The following is a 14,697-nucleotide window of genomic DNA, read 5'->3' as shown; positions in this document are numbered from 1 at the left end:
ATTAAAATGCCTCAGACAGTGAACTGAGGACTAAATTCAATTCAGCTGTACTCTGATTACAGCTATAGTGAAAGCACTGTCTTTTACATACTTCAAATTATTACATTTCTATGATATAAGTGTGTTTTTCCCTTCACTCTCACACACAGCCTTGAGCTCAAAAAGAACCCTGCAGAGCTCAATACTTTAACTAGTTCACTCATGCTTACATACACACTCCCTTTCAGAGTCAATTTTATCAGAAAATACTTTATTTTAAATTGTGACCAGCCAGCACACCAGCACATGTCTGTACTTAATCAAGTCACCCTCCCAACTGCCACACCGGACAGTTTTTGTTTTTCAAAGACTCCGTTATGGCTGCCTTGAGACCCCTGACCACTAGACCTTCACAGCATTAAACATTTACAACTGAACTTTATGTTATAATGAAACTTCCAAGTTTTAAATAAATTTAAATACATTTGATTTTCATTTTTACCCTCAACATACCTTTTTTTTCTCTGAAAATGAAGCTTTTTTTCCCCCCCCCTTTTCAGCCAGCACGCAACCTCTACATGGCTCTGCCATGAGTAGGTTTCAGGCTCATGCACCTCATGCCCACCTCTATCACTGCCTCTTTGGTGTGCATACATGCACAACAAATCTAGCTCTCTCTCTTCCCTGGCACCCAAAACTTTCTCCATAAATCTTCACCCCAGCAATTCTGCTTCTCCTCTGATGCTCTGGAGCTTCTCCGGAGCTCACGTAAGGCCTTGGACTTGTGCAACCCCCCCACGCATGTGCGGCCAATGTCACTACCACGTATCAATAAGGTAATGTCATCTGCCAGTGCACAAAAATCACTAAGATGCGTCTCTCCTGTCCAGCTCCCACTGGGAACTGACTGAACCACAACACTTCCTCCAGCCCTCTGCCAGCTCAAACTGTGATTGAACGGAACTCCCAACATCTCAAACATTCTCAGACCCAATTAGCCCTCCAGGTAATTAAATAAAAAAATGAAACATTTTAAACCCATAAGGTTTCATATAGCCTGTCCAAGAGGAATCTCTCAATGCTTATTACACTGCAGAAAGGTACACTTCCTCAGGAGACTCCAAACTGACAACTTGTAACATAGTAAATGACGGCAGATAAAGATCTGAATGGTCCATCCAGTCTACCCAACAGTCACACTCATTAGCAATTCATGATTAAATCAACAATGAAAGTGATATTATATACTTTATTACAAGTTTTTCTTTGGCATTTCTGGGACATAGACCGTAGAAGTCTGCCCGGCTCTGTCCTTATGTTCCACCTACTGGAGTTGCCATCAAAGTTCACTCCAGCCTATCCAAATTTGTCTTGTCATAAAATTCTTCTAAGCACTGTCCCCAGATCCAGCTACTGAAATTGCTATTGAAGCCCTTTCCAGCCTATCCTAAACTGTTCTGAAAAAACATCTCTGTCGATCCATCCGAACTTCCTCGAGAACAACTTGGTCCTACCACAAACTAAATTTGGAACGGAAAAAGCACAAACCCAAACTGAAATTCTACATTGACTTGCTATGACCTCAGTGATCCTCATCCCATCCCTCACCTCGTTTATTCGCTTGAAACCCACCGAAGTCTTAAACCAATTCAATACCCCAGTGAGAGACCGCTACAGACTCTTGCTGTTTCCATCGAATGGCTAACCCCACGCACTACATTGTAACTGCCCATTGTTCAATGTAAGCCACATTGAACCCACTACCAAAGATGGGAAAATGTGGGATAGAAATGCAACAAATAATATAAGTAAATAAATAAACTGGCTTGCCATATACAGACACACACCTACAAAGTCTGCCTGGCACTGACCTTAGTTCTTCACAGCCGGAGTAGCCACACAAGTGTCACTCACACATCCAACCCCTGCAGCCATTTAAGGTTTTTTTTTAATTTATTTTTGTTTTCTACCATCTGGTTTCTAAATAGGGTTCCTCTGATGCCTATCAGTGGCAATAGCAAGGCCCTACTGCTGGAACCAAGGAAAACATCTTTTATGGTGGAGGGAGAGTGCAATCTATCCTCTTAATTGATCCCAGTTTCAACAAGGGAGTGTTTATCCTTGAGCTGCTGGATTACATGAATAGGCATCACAGGAGCCTTTTCTTGATTTCCCTCTTGTTCATACTGGGAACACAGAAAAGGGAGAGACAGCACTGAAGTATAACTTAAGAAGAATCCTTCCTTCCTCCTCAGTTCTCCTTGATTGCTCCAAAGGAGTGTTCTCCTTTGGGTATACTCCTTCAGGCATACACCTGTAACTGTGTGAAATCACAGTCGCAGTGATGACATCAGCTGAATGTATTGGCCCCACAGTCTCAATCAGGCACAGCATCTCTAATGAACACCTCCCTCCAGCATTCTCAGCGGGTTCAATATGATCTGTCTTTCTCTTCCTTAAGAGATCATTTTAGAAGGCTTCTGCAGCATTTACACAGTAAATAATGGGTTTACATGTGTAAATGGCATGATGCATTTAGGTAACAATTTTAGAAAACCTGTTACTTACATGTGTATGTCCATTGCATGTGCAATTTTTAAAAGGGCATGTTGTAGTCATCCTTTTGGCGCTCTTTTTTGAAAGTGTTGCTTTGTAAAATGTCTGTTCCCACTAAATATGCTGCATAGTACTATACATTTTGTAAACACCCAGACGTGGAGATCCCTTTTTAAATCTAGATGACATATGCAAAATCAGGTTTTCCAAGTCTGTGTATGTGTGGGTTACTGTGTGCTAAATTCCTACATTACTCTTAGGGGCTCATTTTCAAAAGAGGCATGTCTACATTTACTACTACTACTAGTATTACTCAACATTTCTAAAGCGCTACCAGACTTACGCAGCGCTGTACAGTCAAACATGAAGAGAGACAGTCCCTGCTCAAAAGAGCTTACAATTTAGACATTTTTCTCACAAATCATCCAAATTGATATTTTCAAAACCAATTTTTAGACTTTTTCTATGAAGTCCATCAGATATGTGTTCAAATCACAAAGGGAGGGGTCTGGGCATTTCTAACACTTTGACTTTTTTCTGCCATAATGGAACAAAACAAAAACATCCAGGGCTATAAGTTGGACGTTTTGGTCTAGATCTGTTTTAAGCCAAAAAAAAGTGCCCTAAATGACCAGATGACCACTGCAGGAATAAAGGAATAACACCCCCTTACTCCTTCAGTGGTCGCTGACCCCCTCTCACCCCGCAAAGATGTAAATGAAACAGTACATACCAGCCTCTCTGACAGCTTCAGATGCTATCGCCACTCCTATTAGAGCAGCAAGCAGGTTCCTGGAATACTAGTGGTGGGTGCAGAGCACTGTAGAGAAGGTGACCCCCATAATCCACTCTAACTATTACACATGTGGTGGAAAGTGTCAGCCCCCGAAACCTACTGTACCCACATATAGGTGACACCTGTAGCCATAAGGGCTACTATAGTGGTGTATAGTTGGGTACAGTAGGTTTTTCATGGGTTTTGAAGGGCTCACCGTACAATATAAGGGGATAATGGTGAGATATGTACCTAGGACCTTTTATATGAAGTCCACTGCAGTGCCCCCTAGGGTGCCCCATTGCTCTGCTGGGGTGCCTATCAGGCTCATTTTCAAAAGAGAAGGACACCCATCTTTCGACACAAATCGGAAGATGGGCGTCCTTCTCACAGGGTCGTTCAAATCGGTATAATCGAAAGCCGATTTTGGACGTCTCCAACTGCTTTCCATCGCAGGGACGGCCAAAGTTCAAGGGGGTGTATTGGAGGCGTAGCGAAGGCAGGACTTGGGTGTGCCTAATACATGGACGTCCTCGACCCATAATGAAAAAAAAGGGCGTCCCTGACGAGCATTTGGACGACTTTACCTGGTCCTGTTTTTCATACGACCAAGGCACAAAAAGGTGGCCTAAATGACCAGATGACCACCCCTTACTCCCCCAGTGGTCACTAACCCCCTCCCACTCTTTAAAAATATTTTTTGCCAGCCTCTATGCCAGCCTCAGATGTCATACTCAGCTCCATCACAGCAGTATGCAGGTTCCTGGAGCAGTTTTATTGGGTGCAGTGCACTTCAGGCAGGTGGACCCAAGCCCACCCCCCTCCCTACCTGTTACATTTGTGGAGGAAACAGCAAGCCCTCCAAAACCCACCAGAAACCCACTGTACCCACATCTAGGTGCCCCCCTTCATCCATAAGGGCTATGGTAGTGGTGTACAGTTGTGGGTAGTGGGTTTTAGGGGGAGTTTGGGGGGCTCAGCAGACAAGGTAAGGGTGCTATGTTCCTGGGAGCATTTTATGAAGTCCACTGCAGTGCTCCCTAGGGTGCCCGGTTGGTGTCCTGGCATATCAGGGGGGCCAGTGCACTACAAATGCTGGCTCCTCCCATGACCAAAGGGCTTGCATTTGGTTGTTTCTGAGATGGGGGACCTTGATTTCCATTATCGCTGAAAATCAGAAATGACCAAGTCTAGGGACGACCATCTCTAAGGACGACCTAAATTTCAAGATTTGGGCGTCTCTGACCATATTATCAAAACGAAAGATGGACGTCCATCTTGTTTTGATAATGCGAGTTTCCCCGCCCCTCCATAGGGATGTTTTGAAAGGATGTCCTCAACACAACTTGGGCATCCCTTTCGATTATGCCCCTCTATGGGTTTGAAAATGGTAATTTTCACTACTTGATTTTTGGATATTTTCAACAAAATGTCCAAAGTTGGATTTAGACGTCATATTGCTTTTAACACATAGACAACTGATACTTTTTATATTATATGTGGAGCCCCATTTTACATACAATATAGAGATTAAAATTGAGATATCCATGTCTGGACAAGCTGAGTTCTGATGGTATTTTAGAAAAACATCTGGCAACGTAGAGCCTTTTCTAAAATGCCTGCTGGAGTGCATATGTATTTGCCAGTACATGGAGCAGGAGCATTCATTTTACAAATATAGATGTGAAAAAAAATCAATGAGTAACCCTGACAACTTGCATGTGTAAGGGCCATTTTGCCTCTTACACATATATGTCAGCCATTTTACAAACCTATAAGTGTGAATGCTGCTAAGTGAATACAGAGGCTGCAATCTTTATTTATTTTCAATTTGGAGTGAAAAATAAACAACAGGTGATTAAGAAGGGTATTTTCTTTAAACTTTCCTGCAAAGAGCTGGCTTAAACAAGAACATAAAAAATGTATATGTGCAGGGAGGAGCAGCTGTAAATCCCCACATGGAATATTAGGCCCTATGTGTGCCTTTCCTTTATGAAATGGGGAATATATGTGTAGATATTTTAATCAGATAGGTCACTCCCAAACCATGCCCCTTTGCAACTTCCATCATATTTTGGACATTTGAGCCCTTTTTAACCTTGCGATTTACATATGGATGTTATTTCCATGTGCATATGGTGGAATTTCCCTGTGGAAATTGTAAGTAAGTCTTCTAAAATAACCCTTTTTTTTTTTTTTTTTTTTTTACTTACAACCTATTCTTTCAGTCACTGTTTAAACATTAATTACTTGCTCTCTAATCATGTATGGAAGCTTCAGAGTGGAATTTGTAATGCTGCAATTACTTTTATGATAGACTTATCACAATTGTATAGGTTATAATCTCAGTTCACGATCAAGCAGTGAGAACAACTTATTATGAAAAAGATGCAATAAAAACACACATAATGAGGGCGGACCAAGATGGCCGCTTGATAACAGTGATCATAATATGATCAGTTTTGATATCAACCTTGAAGTATCTATACACAGGAAGTCAAATACGTTAGCGTTTAACTTTAAAAAGGAGACTATAATAAAATGAGAAGAACGGTTAAAAAAACTTAGGGGGGCAACTGAGAGGGTAAAAACTGTACAACAGGCATGGACGCTGTTCAAAAATACCATCCTGGAGGCCCAGGCTAAACATATTCCGCGAATTAGAAAAGAAAGACGGAAGTCCAAAAGACAGCCAGCGTGGTTGAAAAGTGAGGTGAAGGAAGCTATTAGGACTAAAAGAAACGCCTTCAGAAAATGGAAGAAGGAACCGTCTGAAAATAACAAGAAGCAGCATAAGGAGCGTCAAAGCAAATGCAAGGTGCAGATAAAGAAGGCCAAGAGGGATTACGAAAAAAAGATAGCATTAGAGGCAAAAAAACATAGCAAAATTTTTTTTCGGTATATTAAAAGCAGGAAGCCGGCAAAAGAATCGGTTGGGCCACTGGATGACCGAGGAGTAAAAGGGGCAATCAAGGAAGATAAAGACGTAGCAGAGAGATTGAATGAATTCTTTGCTTCGGTCTTCACCGAGGAAGATTTGGGTGGGATACCAGAGTCAGAAATGGTATTTCAAGCGGACAAGTCGGAGAAACTTACTGACTTCACGGTAAACCTGGAGGACGTAATGGGGCAGTTCAGCAAACTGAAGAGTAGCAAATCTCCTGGACCGGATGGTATTCATCCTAGAGTACTGATAGAACTGAAAAATGAGCTTGCGGAGCTACTGTTAGTGATATGTAATTTATCCTTAAAATCGAGCGTGGTACCGGAAGATTGGAGGGAAATTCGGGAAATTATAGACTGATGAGTCTGACGTCGGTGCCGGGGAAAATGGTAGAGACTATTATCAAAAACAAAATTACAGAGCATATCCGAGGACATGGATTACTGAGACCAAGTCAGCACGGCTTTTGTGTGGGGAAATCTTGCCTGACCAATTTACTTCAATTCTTTGAAGGAGTGAACAAACATGTGGACAAAGGGGAGCCGGTTGATATTGAGGGGCATAATCGAACGCGAACACCTATCTCCATGGGCGTCTATGTCCGAAAACGGGTACGTGAAGAGGCGGGTCAGACCGTATTTTCGAAAAAATGGACGTTTTTCAGCTGGGCGTTTGTTTTTGTTAGCGATAATGGAAACTAAAAACGTCCAGCTCAAAAATGTCCTAATCCGAGCCATTTGGTCATGGGAGGAGCCAGGATTCGTAGTACACTGGCCCCCCTGATATACCAGGACACCAACTGGGCACCCTAGAGGTCAGTGCGGTGGACTTCAGAAAAAGCTCCCATATGCATAGCTCCCTTACCACGGGTGCTGAGCACCCAACCCCCTTCCCCCAAAACCCACTACCCACAAATGTACAACACTACCATAGCTCTTAGGGGTGAAGGGGGCACCTACATCTGGGTACAGTGGGTTTTGGAGGCCTCCCATTTACCAGCACAAGTGTTACAGGTAGGGGGGATGGGCCTGGGTCCACCTGGCTAAAGTGCACTGCGATACCCACTAAAAGTGCTCCAGGGACCTGCATACACGCAGGCCTCTAGGACTTGTTGCTGCTATATAACCTTGGCACACCACTTGACACCTGAAGACTAATCTCTCCGAAAACGTCCTTTATTGGAATATGCACGCTTACTCACAGTTAACTGCAGATCAGAGGTTGTGCCCCCTGGCAACGAGTCTCCCTGATACTGAGATGAGCAGTAGGTCCGAGCTGGCAGAATGCTGTACAATGCCCTCTTTCAGCCACAATCAAGGTAAGAACTAAGTTCTGTAACGTGGCTGACACGTGAAAGGGATCTAAAACTGGCTTACAAAAATGGCCACTACCTCATGGACTACCGGAAACACAACAGGGCACACTCTGACCCAGTAAGCAGGGGGAAAAGCACCATGGGAGTAGAGCCTACCAACTACCAACATCGTGAGCATTTGCCACAAGCTAGTGAAATCACGGAGCCCAATACCCTACACCCACATAAGAGAAAAGGTGTCACACTCACCCGAGAGCCACATCAGACCCAGGGAAAGGCTGTCACAGGATAGAACACATTCTGCTGTCATGGAGGTGGGTACGGCATTTGAGGCTGGCATAGAGGCTGGAAAAAAAGTTTTTAAAGTGGTTTTTTTTTGGTGGGAGGGGGTAGTGACCACTGGGGGAGTCCGGGGAGGTCATCCCCGATTCCCTCCAGTGGTCATTGGGCAGTTGGGGCACTTTTTTGGGACTTGTTCGTGAAAAAAAAAGGTCCAGAAAAACTGATCCAAAATCGCGGTAAAAACGCCTTTTTTTCGATTATCAGCTAAAGACGCCCATCTCTCCTCGGCCGATAACCACGCCCCAGTTCCGCCTTCACCATGCCTCTGACACGCCCTCATCAACTTTACCCGTTTCCGCGACGGATTGCAGTTGGAAACGCCTAAAATCGGCTTTCGATTATACCGATTTGGGTGCCCACCGGAGAAAGACGCCCATCTCTAGATTTGGGTCGCAATATAGGCGTTTTTCTCTTTCGATTATAAGCAGGATTGTGTATCTGGATTTTCAAAAGGCGTTTGACAAGGTACCTCATGAAAGGCTACAGAGGAAATTGGAGGGTCATGGGATAGGAGGAAATGTCCTATTGTGGATTAAAAACTGGTTGAAGGATAGGAAACAGAGAGTGGGCTTAAATGGGCAGTATTCACAATGGAGAAGGGTAGTTAGTGAGGTTCCTCAGGGGTCTGTGCTAGGACCTCTGCTTTTTAACATATTTATAAATGATTTAGAGATGGGAGTAACTAACGAGGTAATTAAATTTGCTGATGACACAAAGTTATTCAAAGTCGTTAACTCGCGACAGGATTGTGAAAAATTACAGAAGGACCTTACGAGACTGGGAGACTGGGCGGCTAAATGGCAGATGACATTTAATGTGAGCAAGTGCAAGGTGATGCATGTGGGAAAAAAGAACCTGAATTATAGCTATGTCATGCAAGGTTCCAAGTTAGGAGTTACGGACCAAGAAAGTGATCTCGGTGTCGTCGTCGAGAATACACTGAAACCTTCTGCTCAGTGTGCTGCTGCGGCTAGGAAAGCGAATAGAATGTTGGGTATTATTAGGAAAGGTATAGAAAACAGGTGTGAGGATGTTATAATGCCATTGTATCGCTCCATGGTGCGACCGCACCTTGAGTATTGTGTTCAATTCTGGTCGCCGCATCTCAAGAAAGATATAGTAGAATTGGAAAAGGTGCAGCTTGGAGAAGAGACAGCTGAGGGGAGACATGATAGAGGTATATAAAATATTGAGTGGAGTGGAACAGGTGGATGTGAAGCGTCTGTTTATGCTTTCCAAAAATACTAGGACTAGGGGGCATGCGATGAAACTACAGTGTAGTAAATTTAAAACAAATCAGAGAAAGTTTTTCTTCACCCAACACATAATTAAACTCTGGAATTTGTTGCCGGAGAACGTGGTGAAGGCGGTTAGCTTAGCAGAGTTTAAAAAGGGGTTAGACGGTTTCCTAAAGGACAAGTCCATAAACCACTACTAAGTGGACTTGGGAAAAATCCACAATTCCAGGAATAACATGTATAGAATGTTTGCACATTTGGGAAGCTCGCCAGGTGCCCTTGGCCTGGATTGGCCGCTGTTGTGGACAGGATGCTGGGCTCGATGGAACTTTGGTCTTTTCCCAGTGTGGCATTACTTATGTACTTATGTTTCAATGGCTTTTATAGCAAAAGGGTGAATTTATAATCATCATCGATCCAAGTATTTTAATCAAAGAATATTAATAGAGTTCATTTAACTGTATGGGAGCAAGTATTTTTTAGTGAATGATATTGTACACTTCCACCATTTTGAAAATTCTGTGCATATAAACTGGGAATTGTTCAAGATTTGTACAATGAGTGAATTCTCAAGCTATACTGAGGCGCAAGTCTCCCTAATTTTACACCGTCCAGCATTGTTAGAGGAAGATGCTGGGGATGCCTTTCAAAGTTCATGGTCAGATCTTCTGAATCTACATAAAGGCTTAACAAGGGCTGAACTCCATGGTAGCATACTTGTACAGTATTTGAAGAAGTTCATGATTCCATGTGGTCTTCGTATTATTAAAAAGCCTAACTCCCCTCTTTATGCTAGTGGCTGCTGGTGCGGTAATGCCAACACAGTCCAATCACTTTGAATGGGCTGTGCTGGCATTGTCGCACAGCAGCTGCTACCGAAGCTTTGCAAACAGGCAGGTAAATTGTTTGTAAATGATAAAGTTTTTATGGACAATCGTTAGCAATCTTGAATAGAAGCAGTTGTGATTTGATGGTTTTCATAGTAGAAAAGACATCTTCTTCTGAAAATAAAATTAAAGCACAAATTTCTTCTTTAGAACAGCTGAAACAGAAATATACTGTAGAGGGGTATGATAAATAATGCTGGGAATTCATGCAGACCTTGATAAAAAAAACTTATAAATGCGATGATCACGATAATCAGCAGGATAATGTTTATGTGTGGGTGAATAAGGACTGTTATGATGCAAGAAGGAAGGTACAAGTTTTTGATAACACTTTGGGTGACTCAGAAAATAGTAGTGATGAAGGGAGAGGATTATGGTCAGTCTGGATGAACGGTGAATCGACATCTCATACCCGCCCTTTAGGAAGAGGTCAGGGAAGAGGGAAGCAGCGAGGGAAATACAAGCAATATGAGGACAGAGACAAAGCCAACATGTATTTAGTGAAGAGAAAGCTTTACTCACGAATCTATTACATTTCTTTGAAGGAGTGAACAAACATGTGGATAAAGGTGAGACGGTCGATATTGTGTATCTGGATTTTCAACAGGTGTTTGACAAAGTACCTCATGAAAGACTCGAGAGGAAATGGGAAAGCCATAGGATAGGAGGTAGTGTCCTTTTGTAGATTAAAAACTGTTTAAAAGATAGAAAACAGAGAGTAGGGTTAAATGGTCAGTATTCTCAATGAAGAAGGGTTCCCCAGGGGTCTATGGAACTAGCTTAACCTGTTATTAAATGTAACTCTTTCTGGTTTGATGGATTATTTTACCAGCAAATACATGGAGTGGCTATGGGGGCTACACTGGCACACTCAGTAGCCACTTTGTACATGACGTACTTTGAAGACCATTGGATATATATAAATCTCCTTATTTTTCATTTGTACAACTTGGAAATGTTATTTGGAATAACACAATAATATTTAGATGATTTTATTGAATGGATGAATTCAATAGACTTAAATTTGAAATTTACAGCTATATGTCATCAAAAGTATATTGATTTTCTGGATATTCATATTATGATGTCAGATGAGTGCATTTCTACTACACTATTCAGAAGAAGATGGATCACAACAATTATTTGCAATTTGGAAGTTTCCATCCTTATCAACTGAAAAGCAATCTACCTATGTCAGTTTTTGCAACTTAGACTATGTTTTTCTTTGTCTGATTTCAAATATCAAGCAAGTTTGTTGACAACTAGATTTCTGGAACATGGTTTTCCAAATAATGTAATGTGTAAAGTATACCTGAGAGCATGATTTGCTCAATGAGAGTTGCTTCTTCAATATAAAGATAAAACAGAATATAACACCTTGGACTGTGTTTTACCTTATTCTTATTTATTGTCATGTTTGGCACAATCTATAAGATGTCATCGGTATATTTTGCAATTATATAATGTTTTACAAGACTCCAATTATAGCATATCATAGAGGAGAGATGGTGTCCGGTAAGAAACAATCTACTATGAGTACTACTGGCTGTTTATCTCATGAGGATAGAACAGCCACAAAGTGTGGAGGAACACTCTATCCCTACACACACAAACCAAAGAGTAAGGTGGGTAGGCTCTTCCAAAGGACACGAGGGAGATGCAATGATTCTTGTGGGTGATATTTTATTGAAAATACACACAAGACTCGAGCCTGCACCCAGATTTTCTGCATTTTGTTCCTGCATGTTGCACTGCATTGCCACTCAGATTGCGTCTTTTTAAAGACTGTTATCCTGACACCTAATATCCATCAGTGATTCTATGTACAGACCCCTAATGTAGGCTTTATACCAAAACACAGTGCTGTGTCGGGTCTTGAGGAATAAAGATTTTGTTGATTACATCTCTCGTCCTTCTGTTATTTTGTGGAAGACCCTGTTACTAACACTACTCCTTTTGCTGGTAGCTGCCTCAGAAAACCGTAAATTTCAAGCAATGTCATGAGATATATAACCATATAAATATTCTATATTCTGTAGACTTGTAATTTGGAGCAGAAGTAACACCAAAGACCAGGGAAAAGCTCTTGCATTTTATGTTTTTCAAATAACTTTTCTCTGAAAACTTGTAGGAGTATCCTATGCCTGTAAAAATAATTCAATTTAATGACAATAACAACAATGAATAAGCAAAATTAGAGTTATATTTCTACTTTAGATAAACTAACATGAAATAAATCAGCTTAACATTCAGAAACATTACATCTTTGATGGATGGTTTAACAAATGGATGGTCAGAGCTTGGCTTTGCTTCATGCATCCAATGTTCATCACTTGTGCAGTTGTATCTCTCTTACAGCATCCCAGATGACTAAACTGGCAGCTGCCCTTCCAGATGGCAAAAACCAGTACAGTATAATTAAATGTTTGTACATAGAGAGGAAGGCAATCTGACCGTGTTAAAAATTCACTTCACAGGCTTACTGCAAGTACCCAGTCTATTGAAAAACTAGGGAACGTGGCAGAAACACTCAGGAACAGAAATGTACAAACTTTTAAAAAGGTATGCAAACCAATGTGATGAATCTGCAAGAATATTGTGGGTTATTGCATTAATTCAACAAATATTTGAACAAGAAATGTTCTGTGGATTTCTGAGAACCGCCAAAATAAAAGAAAATTTCTAGTCAGGGCGGTAGTGGCCAGAGTTCAAATGAGCCTATTTGGAATATGTCTCTGTGTCTGTCTATTGCTTAACATTTCTTCAATGACAATTAATGCTTCTAATTGGGGTTTGTTCGTGTATAAGGCTTCTAGGTCTAGTGTCACTGAGAGTATATCTAAGTCTCCATCATATTCTTCCAGTAGGGATAGCATGTGAGATGAGTCACGAATAGTTAATTTTATTTTAGGAACATGAGGTCTTGGAAAAGAATCAACAAAATTAGACAGATCCATTGGCAGACACAACCAGTCTTTGGGGGGAGGGGGGTGTTGCTCATAGAGCTATGAATCTTTGGGAGCATATATATTGTGGGCACCACCGAATGTTCTACAATGAGGTGGTTCCTTTCTTTAGAGGTAATTTATCTTGCACATTGTGCCCAGTCTACTGCTTGGATCATTTCTATTTTTAACTCCCCAGTAGGATCCTTATCAAGGGATAAGGATAATATTCGATATCAAGGGATAAGGATAATATTCGATATCCGGGATCTGTTTCAATACTTCATTAATATATTTCTCCCGATCCATGATCATAATCCCCCCACCCTTGTCCGCAGGTTTTATCATATTTGTGTTACTTGATAGTGACTGTAATGCTTCATGTTCTGCCCTATTTAGATTATAGAAAGGGTGTTTCCTGTTGCTCATTTCTAATTGTTCTAGATTTGTAATTTCCTATTGAATTTAAATAAGTCTATTCTTGTTTGAAAAGAATCATATGCTCTAGTTGGGACAATAAACCCTTCTATAGAAAACTAATCTTAATAGGGGTTATCATGGTCTGAGAAAGGTAAAAAATGGGAATATTTTCTACCATGGAGCAAGGTTGTAGTATCCCCTGCCTCTGTCTCTGCCCCTTCCTCGCCCTCTCGTGGAATATGAGGGTCTCTGATTCTGATAACTGGATGTTGATGTTTTCCATCCTAATTGTAGTAAGTCCCATGTCCACATTTGTTCTAAAAAATGGTCTTGGAGTACTGCATATAGGGGAGTGGCTAGCATATAGGGGAGGGGCTAGTGGGAGGTGAGTTAAAAAGTTCTTCGTCAGATCCATTTCAAATTTTTTTCGATTGCGTTCTCTGCCTATTCTATTAAGTGATGATTGATTTTGCTTAATTTTAATTTTTAGGTTTATCTTTACTTTCAAAGTTTATCTTTACTTTCTTTTTCCTGCTTGGATGTTCACCTTCGAAGTTGCCCTTTACCTGCTACTCCTATTATTACTAGTTTGGAGTCATTATATACATTTTTTCTAATCACAAGGTCACCACGTTAAATTTCACATTGTACACTTTATTTTTTGTATTCACTTATTATCACAGTTAATTCTATTTTCACAATTATTTTCTGATACATATTGATTTACGCACACTATTTATCTTCCCTGTTTTACACACATATTCATTTTTCTAGCTTCACATTCATTTTTTTTGTTTCACATTCATCTTTTACATCATAGTTTTATTGTTTAGTTGTATTCTTCAATTTCATTTAAATTGTCAGTCCAACATGGATATATATTATTTTTGTTTTGTTAAGGTCCCCTGATGAAGGCATTTTTGCTGAAACACAGCCTGTGTTAAGACCGTTTTGTCTAGTGTTTCCTGTACATTGCATGACAAGTTCATACTGGAGTTTACTGAGACTATTTTGCCAAGTGCATCTTGTATATTGAAGGACTTTTTTTTTTTTATCTTGGACGTTGTCTTGGTGTCTTTGAGTTTGTATTTTGCTTGCCTATGGAAGTATTTCCCCCTTTTTTTTAGAATATTTTTGTGAGGCCTAGGATCATCATGTTGCAACACAATTTCCTTCTTGTGCTTCCAAACTCTTCTCAATAGTTCTTTCGAAGTTTTCAGGATCGCATTGTAACACTTTGAGTGATCCTCCGATTGTCAGTCCTATTCATATGAAACTCGTCTGTTGCTTTCATGG

This window comes from Microcaecilia unicolor, chromosome 5 (assembly GCF_901765095.1).
Source record: "Microcaecilia unicolor chromosome 5, aMicUni1.1, whole genome shotgun sequence".
Lineage (NCBI taxonomy): Eukaryota > Metazoa > Chordata > Amphibia > Gymnophiona > Siphonopidae > Microcaecilia > Microcaecilia unicolor.
Note: the sequence above shows the minus strand (reverse complement) of the source record.